The sequence below is a fragment of the Oncorhynchus mykiss genome, chromosome 12 (genome assembly GCF_013265735.2).
Source record: "Oncorhynchus mykiss isolate Arlee chromosome 12, USDA_OmykA_1.1, whole genome shotgun sequence".
Lineage (NCBI taxonomy): Eukaryota > Metazoa > Chordata > Actinopteri > Salmoniformes > Salmonidae > Oncorhynchus > Oncorhynchus mykiss.
The window spans coordinates 58630083-58641557 of record NC_048576.1 but is presented as its reverse complement, the minus strand read 5'-3'; positions in this window follow the sequence as shown (position 1 = coordinate 58641557).

Sequence of the window (11475 nt, the reverse complement as noted above, 5' to 3'; positions counted from 1 at the left end):
GTTTTATCTGTGGCACATTTACACTTAGTTGATCAATTACACATTTTAAGTTATAATTTTTCTCCATGGTATGACATTTTCATCAGCCTGTCCTAAAATGTATCAAGCTGTGCCCCTCCCCATTTAAATGGAACCAATAAGTTGAACAGACAAATACAAGGTCAGTCTAGGACTCCCCCAGGATAATCTAGAGTTGGTCATTGAGGTGTAAGACAATCACTGATATGTAACCGTGTAGTGGTGACCTGATGACCTGTAGTTTGTTAAATAATTAAGCTTTCATCACTAATCCTATGGCCTACATGGAACAGGATTAAGGAGCAGAGAGGGAAAGTAAAGTATTGTGTGTTATTGGGCCACTCCACTTAAATAAATGTAGATAAAATAAAGGGATAATAATACTAGCTCTGGTAGAATAAAATATACATGTTTATTAGGATGAGAGAAAAGCGCTTTCCTTTACAGTCATAAAATAGAAGCATTTACAGCAAATTCCAGTTTAATAGTATTGGAAATGTGTGCATGGAAACAATGGAAGCATAAGATTCCATAGACATAGGATGTTAGGCATCAGGACCACTGAGTAACCAAGTTTACTGTTAGGCAGCTTAATAATGTATATGTCACCAACAGATTTATCCTAGTTAGGTTTCCATTCAATTATTCAAGCCACAGAAAGGACTTTGATTGCAACTCCATCTCTTACCCTGAGGATAAAGAGGGACCCATTTACAGAGTTGTGTCTGAGACTTGTGTGCACCACACTGCTTTGAGTACACTTTCTTTATACATCAATAGCAGATTGTAAAAAGCCAGTATCACACTTGCATGTTTAGAGTAACACAATTATACTGTGTGAGACAGGTTGTACCTTTTAATCTCCACTTCTGTTGAGTCTGTATTTGTTTGGATGGGTGTCACTCTCGGTCTGGCTGCCATCCAGTGACAAAATATGGAGAAAAGCATCTCCGCGGCGAGGATCTCTACACTGTCATAGCCCTGTACAATGCTGCTTGAACATTACTCTACAAAGCAGCACTGTAGAGAAGCTAAAAGTAACGAAAGTAACATCACTTTCACTCAACACAACTTTAATAGATGCCACACTGACAGCTAATCCTTTTTTCCCTAATCGACAGCGGCTGATACATTCGGTGGAATGTGTAGCATAACCCAATTTATTTAATAGATTCTTAATCACAATCTAAGATTGTGGAATAATGTAAGGACATTGGGTCGTGGAGATGAAAGAAACCTAATAGCATGCCCGATCACGGTCTATTGCTCCCCCATCTGTAGGTTCGATCTTGGAGAGAAAGACGGTGAATAAAAATTCTAACAATGCATTGGCCATATCATTAGCCTATAGCATAACCTGTCCTATCAACAGTTTGTTGGTGGCGTTGCTTTAGGCCTACGCATATGTTGATAACAGTTGATTATCTCAAGAGTGTGCGCCTTTGTTTATTTCCTACAGGTTTGCAATACAATACATATGTAATCATGCTGTTTTATAGGCGCTGTTAATCCCACATTAAAAACGCATTATATTACCTAAGGGAGAAAAGGAGACAACAATGACAAGATGGGCAGAAGCACAACGGATTTGGGAATGGCATGACATTGATGCGCGCCCACTCTCAAAGCCTGGTTAAACATGTTACACGACATTCAATAACAAAAAACATTGAATATCGTGTCCTTGTTCAGCATTTTCTGATGTGCCATAGTTGTCAATTGTTTCTCCGTCGGAGAAGCCTACTTGGTCCTGCCGCGATGCTGAGCGATGTTTCTCAATGGTTGGTTAATGCCTGGTTGAATATGACTGTTTATTGACGTCACCATATAAGCCACTGATTTTTCTTATCGTTTCAGAGCCTCATTTCGATAACCGCAAAGTCCAATTGCCCACATTCATCCAAAGGGAATGAAGATGCGCACATAGCCAATGAACACCAATCTGCATGACTGTCACGGTTTTCTGTATGTGAAAGAGAGTCAGACCAAAATGCGGCATGGCTATTGCGATCCATGTTTAATAAAACAAGGTAAACACAAATCAAATACAAAAACAATAAACGTAACACGAAAACCGAAACAGCCTAATACTGGTGCAAAGTAACACAGAGACAGGAACAAGGACACTAATGACAATCACCCAAAAAACCCAACACCAAACAGGCTACCTAAATATGGTTCCCAATCAGAGACAATGACGAACACCTGCCTCTGATTGAGAACCATATCAGGCCAAACATAGAACTAGACAAACTAGACATGTAACATAGAATGCCCACCCAGCTCACACCCTGACCAACCAAAACATAGAAACATACAAAGCAAACTATGGTCAGGGTGTGACAGTAACAACCCCCCCCCCCCCCCCCCCAAGGTGTGGACTCCGGCCGCAAAACCTGAACCTATAGGGGAGGGTCTGGGTGGGCATCTGTCCGCGGTGGCGGCTCTGGTGCTGGACGTGGCCCCCACTTCACCGTAGTCTTAGTCCCCCACCTTGTCCGCTTCCGTGGCCTCCTCACCATGGCAACTCTTCTCAATGGACAGAGGGGCGGCAGCTCGGGACAGAGGGGCGGCTGCTCCTGGCTGACTGGCGGCACTGGCGGCCCCTGGCTGACTGGCGGCCCCGGCGGCCCCTGGCTGACTGGCGGTTCTGGCAGATCCTGGCTGACTGGCGGATCTGGAAGAGTCTGGCTGACTGGCGGTTCTGGCAGAGTCTGGTTGACTGGCGGTTCTGGCAGAGTCTGGTTGACTGGCGGTTCTGGCAGAGTCTGGTTGACTGGCGGTTCTGGCAGAGTCTGGTTGACTGGCGGTTCTGGCAGAGTCTGGTTGACTGGCGGTTCTGGCAGAGTCTGGTTGACTGGCGGTTCTGGCAGAGTCTGGTTGACTGGCGGTTCTGGCAGAGTCTGGTTGACTGGCGGTTCTGGCAGAGTCTGGTTGACTGGCGGTTCTGGCAGAGTCTGGTTGACTGGCGGTTCTGGCAGAGTCTGGTTGACTGGCGGTTCTGGCAGAGTCTGGTTGACTGGCGGTTCTGGCAGAGTCTGGTTGACTGGCGGATCTGGAAGAGTCTGGCTGACTGGCAGATCTGGAAGAGTCTGGCTGACTGGCAGATCTGGAAGAGTCTGGCTGACTGGCAGATCTGGAAGAGTCTGGCTGACTGGCAGATCTGGAAGAGTCTGGCTGACTGGCAGATCTGGAAGAGTCTGGCTGACTGGCAGATCTGGAAGAGTCTGGCTGACTGGCAGATCAAGAGGAGGAAGGCTCTGGCAGCGCTGGACAGGCGAGGCGCACTGTAGGCCTGATGCGTGGTGCTGGCACTGGTGGTACTGGGCCGAGGACACGCACAGGAAGCCTGGTGCGGGGAGCTGCTACCGGAGGGCTGGGGTGTGGAGGTGGTACTGGGTAGACCGGACCTTGCAGGCGCACTGGAGCTCTTGAGCACCGAGCCTGCCCAACCTTACCCGGTTGAATGGTCCCGGTCGCCCTGCCAGTGCGGCGAGGTGGAATAGCCCGCACTGGGCTATGCAGGCGAACCGGAGACACCGTGCGCAAGGCTGGTGCCATGTAAGCCGGCCCAAGGAGACGCACTGGGGACCAGATGCGTAGAGCCGGCTTCATGGCACTTGGCTCGATGCCCACTCTAGCCCGGCCGATACGCAGAGCTGGAATGTACCGCACTAAGCACCCGCACTGGGGACACCGTGCGCTTCACAGCATAACACGGTGCCTGCCCGGTCTCTCTCGCCCCCGTCTCCTACCTGGCGTAGCCATACTCCCTGTTAGCCCCCCCCCAATAAATTTTTGGGGGTGACTCTCAGGCTTCCATCTGCTTCGCCGTGCTGCCTCCTCATACCGGCGCCTCTCCGCTTTCGCCGCCTCCAGCTCCTCTTTGGGGCGGCGATATTCTCCTGGCTGAACCCAGGGTCCTCTTCCGTCTAATTCGTCCTCCCAAGTCCATTTCTCCAAGTAGTGCAGCCTCTCCCACTGCTGCTGCTGCTCCTGCTGCTCCTGCCTGTCACCACGCCGCTTGGTCCTTTTGTGGTGGGTGATTCTGTCACGGTTTTCTGTATGTGAAAGAGAGTCAGACCAAAATGCGGCATGGCTATTGCGATCCATGTTTAATAAAACAAGGTAAACACGAATCAAATACAAAAACAATAAACGTACCACGAAAACCGAAACAGCCTAATACTGGTGCAAAGTAACACAGAGACAGGAACAAGGATACTAAGGACAATCACCCCAAAAAAAACAACACCAAACAGGCTACCTAAATATGGTTCCCAATCAGAGACAATGACGAACACCTGCCTCTGATTGAGAACCATATCAGGCCAAACATAGAACTAGACAAACTAGACATGTAACATAGAATGCCCACCCAGCTCACACCCTGGCCAACCAAAACATAGAAACATACAAAGCAAACTATGGTCAGGTGTGACAATGACATGCTTTTCAGATCATTTAAATTAGTCCGCTGATAAATTGAAGCGTAGGGAAATGCCAACAACAACAAAGATAAATGTATTTATTTGAAGTCCTTCAGCAGTTATTCCATAACCAAAGAGAAATCTTACATAATCAATAAACAGACACACACACAGTTGAAGGCGGAAGTTTACATACACCTTAGCCAAATACATTTAAACTCAGTTTCACAATTCCTGACATTTAATCCTAGCAAAAAATTTCCCCATCTTAGGTCAGTTAGCATCACCACTTTATTTTATGAATGTGAAATGTCAGAATAATAGAGAAAATGAGAAAATGATTTACTTCAGCTTTTATTTCTTTCATCACATTCCCAGTGGGTCAGAAGTTTACATACACTGAATTAGTATTTGGTAGCATTGCCTTTAAATTATTTAACTTGGGTCAAATGTTTCAGGTAGCCTTCCACAAGCTTCCCACAATAAGTTGGGTGAATTTTGGCCCATTACTCCTGACAGAGCTGGTGTAACTGAGTCAGGTTTGTAAGGCCTCCTTCCTAGTACATGCTTCTATAGTTTTCTGCCCACAAAATGTTTATGGAAATGAGGTCAGGGCTTTGTGATGGCCACTCCAATAACTTGACTTTGTTGTCCTTAAGCCATTTTGCCACAACTTTGGAAGTATGCTTGGGGTCATTGTCCATTTGGAAAACCCATTTGCGACCAAGCTTTAACTTCCTGACTGATGTCTTGAGATGTTGCTTCAATAGATCCACAACTTCCCTCCCTCATGATGCCATCTGTATTGTGAAGTGCACCAGTCCCTCCTGCAGCAAAGCACCCCCACAACATGCTGCCGCCACTACCATGCTTCACGGTTGGGATGGTGTTCTTCGGCTTGCAAGCTTCCCCCTTTTCCTCCAAACATAACGATGGTCATTATGGCCAAACAGTTCTATTTTTGTTTCATCAGACCAGAGGACATTTCTCGAAAAAGTATGATCTCCATGTACAGTTGCAAACCGTAGTCTGGCTATTTCATGGCGGTTTTGGAGCAGTGGCTTCTTCCTTGCTGAGCGGCCTTTCAGTTTGTCGATATTGGACTCATTCTACTGTGGATATCGATACTTTAGTACCCGTTTCCTCCAGCATCTTCACAAAGTCCTTTTCTGTTCTTCTGGGATTGATTTGCACTTTCCGCACCAAAGTACGTTAATGTCTAGGAGACAGAACACGTCTCCTTCCTGAGCGTTATGACAGCTGTGTTGTCCCATGGTGTTTATACTTGCGTACTATTGTTTGTAGAGATGAACGTGGTACCTTCAGGCGTTTAGAAACTATTGGCTGATTTCTTTTGATTTTCCCATGATTTCAAGCAAAGAGGCACTGAGTTTGAAGGTAGGCCTTGAAATACATCCACAGGTAAACCTCCAATTGACTCAAATGATGTCAATTAGCCTATCCGAAGCTTCTAAAGCCATGGCATAATTTTCTGGAATCTTCCAGGCTGTTTAAAAAAGGCACAGTCAATTTAGTGTATGTAAACATCTGGCCCACTGGAATTGTGATACAGTGAATAATAAGTGAAATGATCTGTCTGTAAACAATTGTTTGAAAAATTACTTGTCATGCAAAGTAGATGTCCTAACAGACTTGCAAAAACGACAGTTTGTTAACAAGAAATTTGTGGAGTGGTTGAAAAACTTGTTTTAATGACGCCAACCAAAGTACAGTCGTGGACAAAAGTTTTGAGAACGACACAAATATTAATTGCCACAAAGTTTGCTGCTTCAGTGTCTTTAGATATTTTTGTCAGATGTTACTATGGAATACTGAAGTATAATTACAAGCATTTCATAAGTGTCAAATGCTTTTATTGACAATTACATGAAGTTGATGCAAGAGTCAATATTTGCAGTGTTGACCATTCTTTTTCAAGACCTCTGCAATCCGCCCTGGAATGCTGTCAATTAACTTCTGGGCCACATCCTGACTGATGGCAGCCCATTCTTGCATAATACATGCTTGGAGTTTGTCCAAATTTGTGGGTTTTTGTTTGTCCACCCGCCTCTTGAGGATTGACCACAACTTCAATGGGATTAAGGTCTGGGGAGTTTCCTGGCCATGGACCCAAAATATTGATGTTTTGTTCCCCGGGCCACTTAGTTATTACTTTTAACCTTGTAGCAAGTTGCTCCATCATACATTTCGTCACCAAACTGTTCCTGGATTGTTGGGAGAAGCTGCTCTCGGAGGATGCGTTTGTACCATTCTTTATTCATGGCTGTGTTCTTAGGCAAAATTGTGAGCCCACTCCCTTGGCTGAGAAGCAACCCCACACATGAATGATCTCAGGATGCTTTACTGTTGGCATGACACAGGACTGATGGCTCGTCTTTTCCGGACAAGCTTTTTTCCGGATGCCCCAAAAAATTGAAAAGGGGATTCAGAGAAAATTATTTTACCCCTGTCCTCAGCAGTCCAATTCCTGTACCGTTTGCAGAATATCATTCTGTCCCTCATGTTTTTCCTGGAGAGAAGTGGCTTCTTTGCTGCCCTTCTTGACACCAGGTCATCCTACAAAAGTCTTCGCCTCACTGTGCATGCAGATGCACTCACACCTGCCTGCTGCCATTCCTAAGCAAGCTCTGTACTGGTGGTGCCCCGATCCCGCAGCTGAATCAACTTTAGGAGACGGTCGAGGTGCTTGCTGGACTTTCTTGGGCGCCCTGGAGCCTTCTTCACAACAATTGAACCACTCTCCTTGAAGTTCTTGATGATCCGATAAATGGTTGATTTAGGTACAATCTTACTGGCAGCAATATCCTTGCCTGTGAAGCCTTTTTGTGCAAAACAATGACGGCACGTGTTTCCTTGCAGGTAACCATGGTTGACAGAGGAAGAACAATGATTCCAAGCACCACCCTCCTTTTGAAGCTTCCAGTCTGTTATTCAAACTCCATCAGCATGACAGAGTGATCTCCAGCCTTGTCCTCGTCAACACTCACACCTGTGTTAACGAGAGAATCACTGACATGTCAGCTGGTCCTGGAAGAGAGCTCGGCCGGCTCTTCAAGACCACCTCCAGGTATCGATGACAGACAGACCACCACTGGACCCGTGCATCGTCTCAGGCAGAGGGTATGGCTGTCCACTTGGGATCTGCCCCTCCGGGTGGTGTCCCGCTAACTTCCCCCCCGTTTTATCGGCCCTTTCCCCATCTATAAGATTCTTAGCCCCTCTGCTGTTCGTCTTCTGTTGCCCTGTACCCTCTGTATTAGAGGTCGACCGATTATGATTTTTCAACGCCGATACCGATATCGATTATTGGAGGACCAAAAAAGCCGATACCGATTATTCGGCCGATTTAAAAAAAAAATAATTATTTGTAATAATGACAATTACAACAATACTGAATAAACACTTATTTTAACTTAATATAATACATATCAATAAAATCTATTTAGCCTCAAGTAAATAATGAAACATGTTCAATTTGGTTTAAATAATGCAAAAAAAAGTGTTGGAGGAGAAAGTAAAAGTGCAATATGTGCTATGTAAGAAAGCTAACGTTTCAGTTCCTTGGTCAGAACATGAGAACATATGAAAGCTGGTGGTTCCTTTTAAGTCTTCAATATTCCCAGGTAAGAAGTTTTAGGTTGTAGTTATTATAGGACCATTTCCCTCTATACCATTTGTATTGCATGTTCTTATAGGCACTTTAGTATTTCCAGTGTAACAGTATAGCTTCTGTCCCTCTCCTCGCTACTCCCTGGGCTCGAACCAGCAACACAACGACAACAACCACCATCGAAGCAGTGTTACCCATGCAGAGCAAGGGAAACAACCACTCCAAGGCTCAGAGCGAGTAAAGTTTGAAACACTATTAGCGCGAGCTAACTAGCTAGCCATTTCACTTCGGTTACACCAGCCTTATCTTGGGAGTTGATAGGCTTGAAGTCATAAACAGCGCAATGCTTGACGCACAACGAAGAGCTGCTGGCAAAATGCATGAAAGTGCTGTTTGAATGAATGTTTACGCGCCTGCTTCTGCCTACCACCGCCAGTCAGATACTTAGATACTTGTATGCTCAGTCAGATTATATGCAACGCAGGACACGCTAAATAATATCTAGTAATATCATCAACCATGTGTAGTTAACTAGTGATTATGATTGATTGTTTTTTTATAAGATAAGTTTAATGTTAGCTAGCAACTTACCTTGGCGCTCCTTGTGGAGTGCGTTGGGCAAGATGGGATCCCCCGAGCTGAGAAGGTGAAAATCTGTCGTTCTACCCCTGAACGAGACAGTTTTTTTTTTGTACCATTATTTAACTAGGCAAGTCAGTTAAGAACAAATTCTTATTTTCAATGATGGCCTAGGAACAGTGGGTTAACTGCCTGTTCAGGGGCAGAACGACAGATTTGTACCTTGTCAGCTCGGGGATTTGAACTTGCATCCTTCCAGTTACTAGTCCAACGCTCTAACCACTAGGTTGAAAATAAGAATGTGTTCTTAACTGACTTGCCTAGTTAAATAAAGATTAAATAAAAGGTGAAAAAATAAATGGAAAAGTAAAAATAAATAAAAAATTGGCGCCCAAAAATACCGATTTACGATTGTTATGAAAACTTGAAATCGGCCCTAATTATTCGGCCATTCCGATTAATCGGTTGACCTCTACTTTTATCTCAACAAATCAATAAATCAATATTTTATCTTCTCAGAGTGGCTTCCGTCTGGCCACTCTACTATTGGTGGAATGCTGCAGAGATGGGAGAATCTTCCAGAAGGACAACTGGCTCTGTGTGACCATCAGGTTCTTGGTCACCTCCCTGACCAAGGCTCTTCTCCCCCGATTGCTCAGTTTAGCCAGATGGCCAGCTCTAGGAAGAATCTTGGTGGTTCCAAACCTCTTCCATTTAAGAATGATGGAGGCCAGTGTTCTTGGGGACCTTCAATGCTGCAGAAATGTTTTTGTACCCTTCCCCAGATCTGTGCCTCGACACAATCTTGTTAAAAAAAATATATATGTCAAATAGAAATCAAAAGTGGATGGTCTTCAGAGATAGATGAGAGGGGTTGAGGGTAGCTGAAGGATTGGACAAAAAACAAACAACAGATAACTAATGTAAAATATAGTGTCCCTAAAATGTATATAGTATGTATAAGATGGAAGTAGAAGCCTAAGTGTTGTTGTCCATTCGTTTACTCAGATTAGGGGAGGAGTGGTAGAATTAGGGGAAAATAATAAAGGAAATGTATATATTTAAAATAAGATACAGCACCAGTCAAAAGTTTGGACACCTACTCATTCAAGGGTTTTTCTTTATTTTACTATTTTCTATATTGTATAATAATAGTGAAGACATTAAAACTATTAAATAACACATATGGAATCATGTAGTAACCAAAAAAGTGTTAAATAAATAAAATACTTCAAAGTAGCCACCCTTTGCAGAGATGACAGCTTTGCAGACTCTTGGCATTCTCTCAACCATCTTAAGCTGGAATACTTTTCCAACAGTCTTGAAGGAGTTCCCACATATGTTGAGCACTTGTTGGCTGCTTTTCCTTCACTCTGCGGTCCAACTCATCCCAAACCATTTCAATTGGGTTGAGGTCGGGTGATTGTGGAGGCCAGGTCATCTGATGCAGCACTCCATCACTCTCCTTCTTGGTCAAATAGACTTTACACAGCCTGGAGGTGTGTTGGGTCATTGTCCAGTTGAAAAACAAATGATAGTCCCACTAAGCGCAAACCAGATGGGATGGCGTATCGCTGCAGAATGCTGTGGTAGCCATGCTGGTTAAGTGTGCCTTGAATTCTAAATAAATCACTGACAGTGTCACCAGCAAAGCACCCCCACACCATCACACCTCCATGCTTCACGGTGGAAACCACACATACGGAGATCAACTGTTGACCTACTCTGCATCTCACAAAGTCATGGTGTTTGGAACCAAAAATCTCCAATTTGGACTCATCTAATGTCCATTTCTCGTGTTTCTTGGCCCAAGCAAGTCTCTTCTTATTGGTGTCCTTTAGTAGTGGTTCCTTTGCAGAAATTCGACCATGAAGGCCTGATTCACACAGTTGTTCAGATGTGTCTGTTACGGATGCTGGATGCTGGTAACTAATGAACTTATCCTCTGCAGCAGAGGTAACTCTGGGTCTTCCTTTCCTGTGGCGGTCCTCATGAGAGCCAGTTTCATCATAGCGCTTGATAGTTTTTGCGATTGCACTTGAAGAAACGTTCAAAGTTCTTGACATTTTTCATTTCTTCAAGTAATGATGGACTGTCATTTCTCTTTGCTAATTTGACCTGTTCTTGCCATAATATGGACTTGGTCTTTTACCAAATAGGGCTGTCTTCTGTATACAACCCCTACCTTGTCACAGCACAACTGATTGTCTCAAACGCATTAAGGAAAGAAATTCCACAAATGAACTTTTAACAAAGCACACCTGCATTCCAGGTGACTACCACATGAAGCTGGTTGAGAGAATGCCAAGCGTGTGCGAAGCTGTCATTAAGGAAACGGTGGCTACTCAAAATATAGAATCTCAAAATGTTTATGGGACAGCAGCCCATTAGCCAAATGATCATTCTGCACAATCATGATAAAATTAGTTAACAGGCCAATTCTGTTGTTTTATTTTCTCTCTCCTATGAGACCAGCACACCAGGCATATGAACTGGCCCACCAGACATATGAACTGGCCCACCAGGCATATGAACTGGCCCACCAGGCATATGAACTGGCCCACCAGGCATATGAACTGGCCCACCAGGCATATGAACTGGCCCACCAGGCATATGAACTGGCCTACCAGGCATTTGAACTGGCCCACCAGGCATATGAACTGGCCCACCAGGCATATGAACTGGCCCACCAGGCATATGAACTGGCCCACCAGGCATATGAATTGGCCTACCAGGCATTTGAACTGGCCCACCAGGCATATGAACTGGCCCACCAGGCATATGAACTGGCCCACCAGGCATTTTCCCAAACTGCAC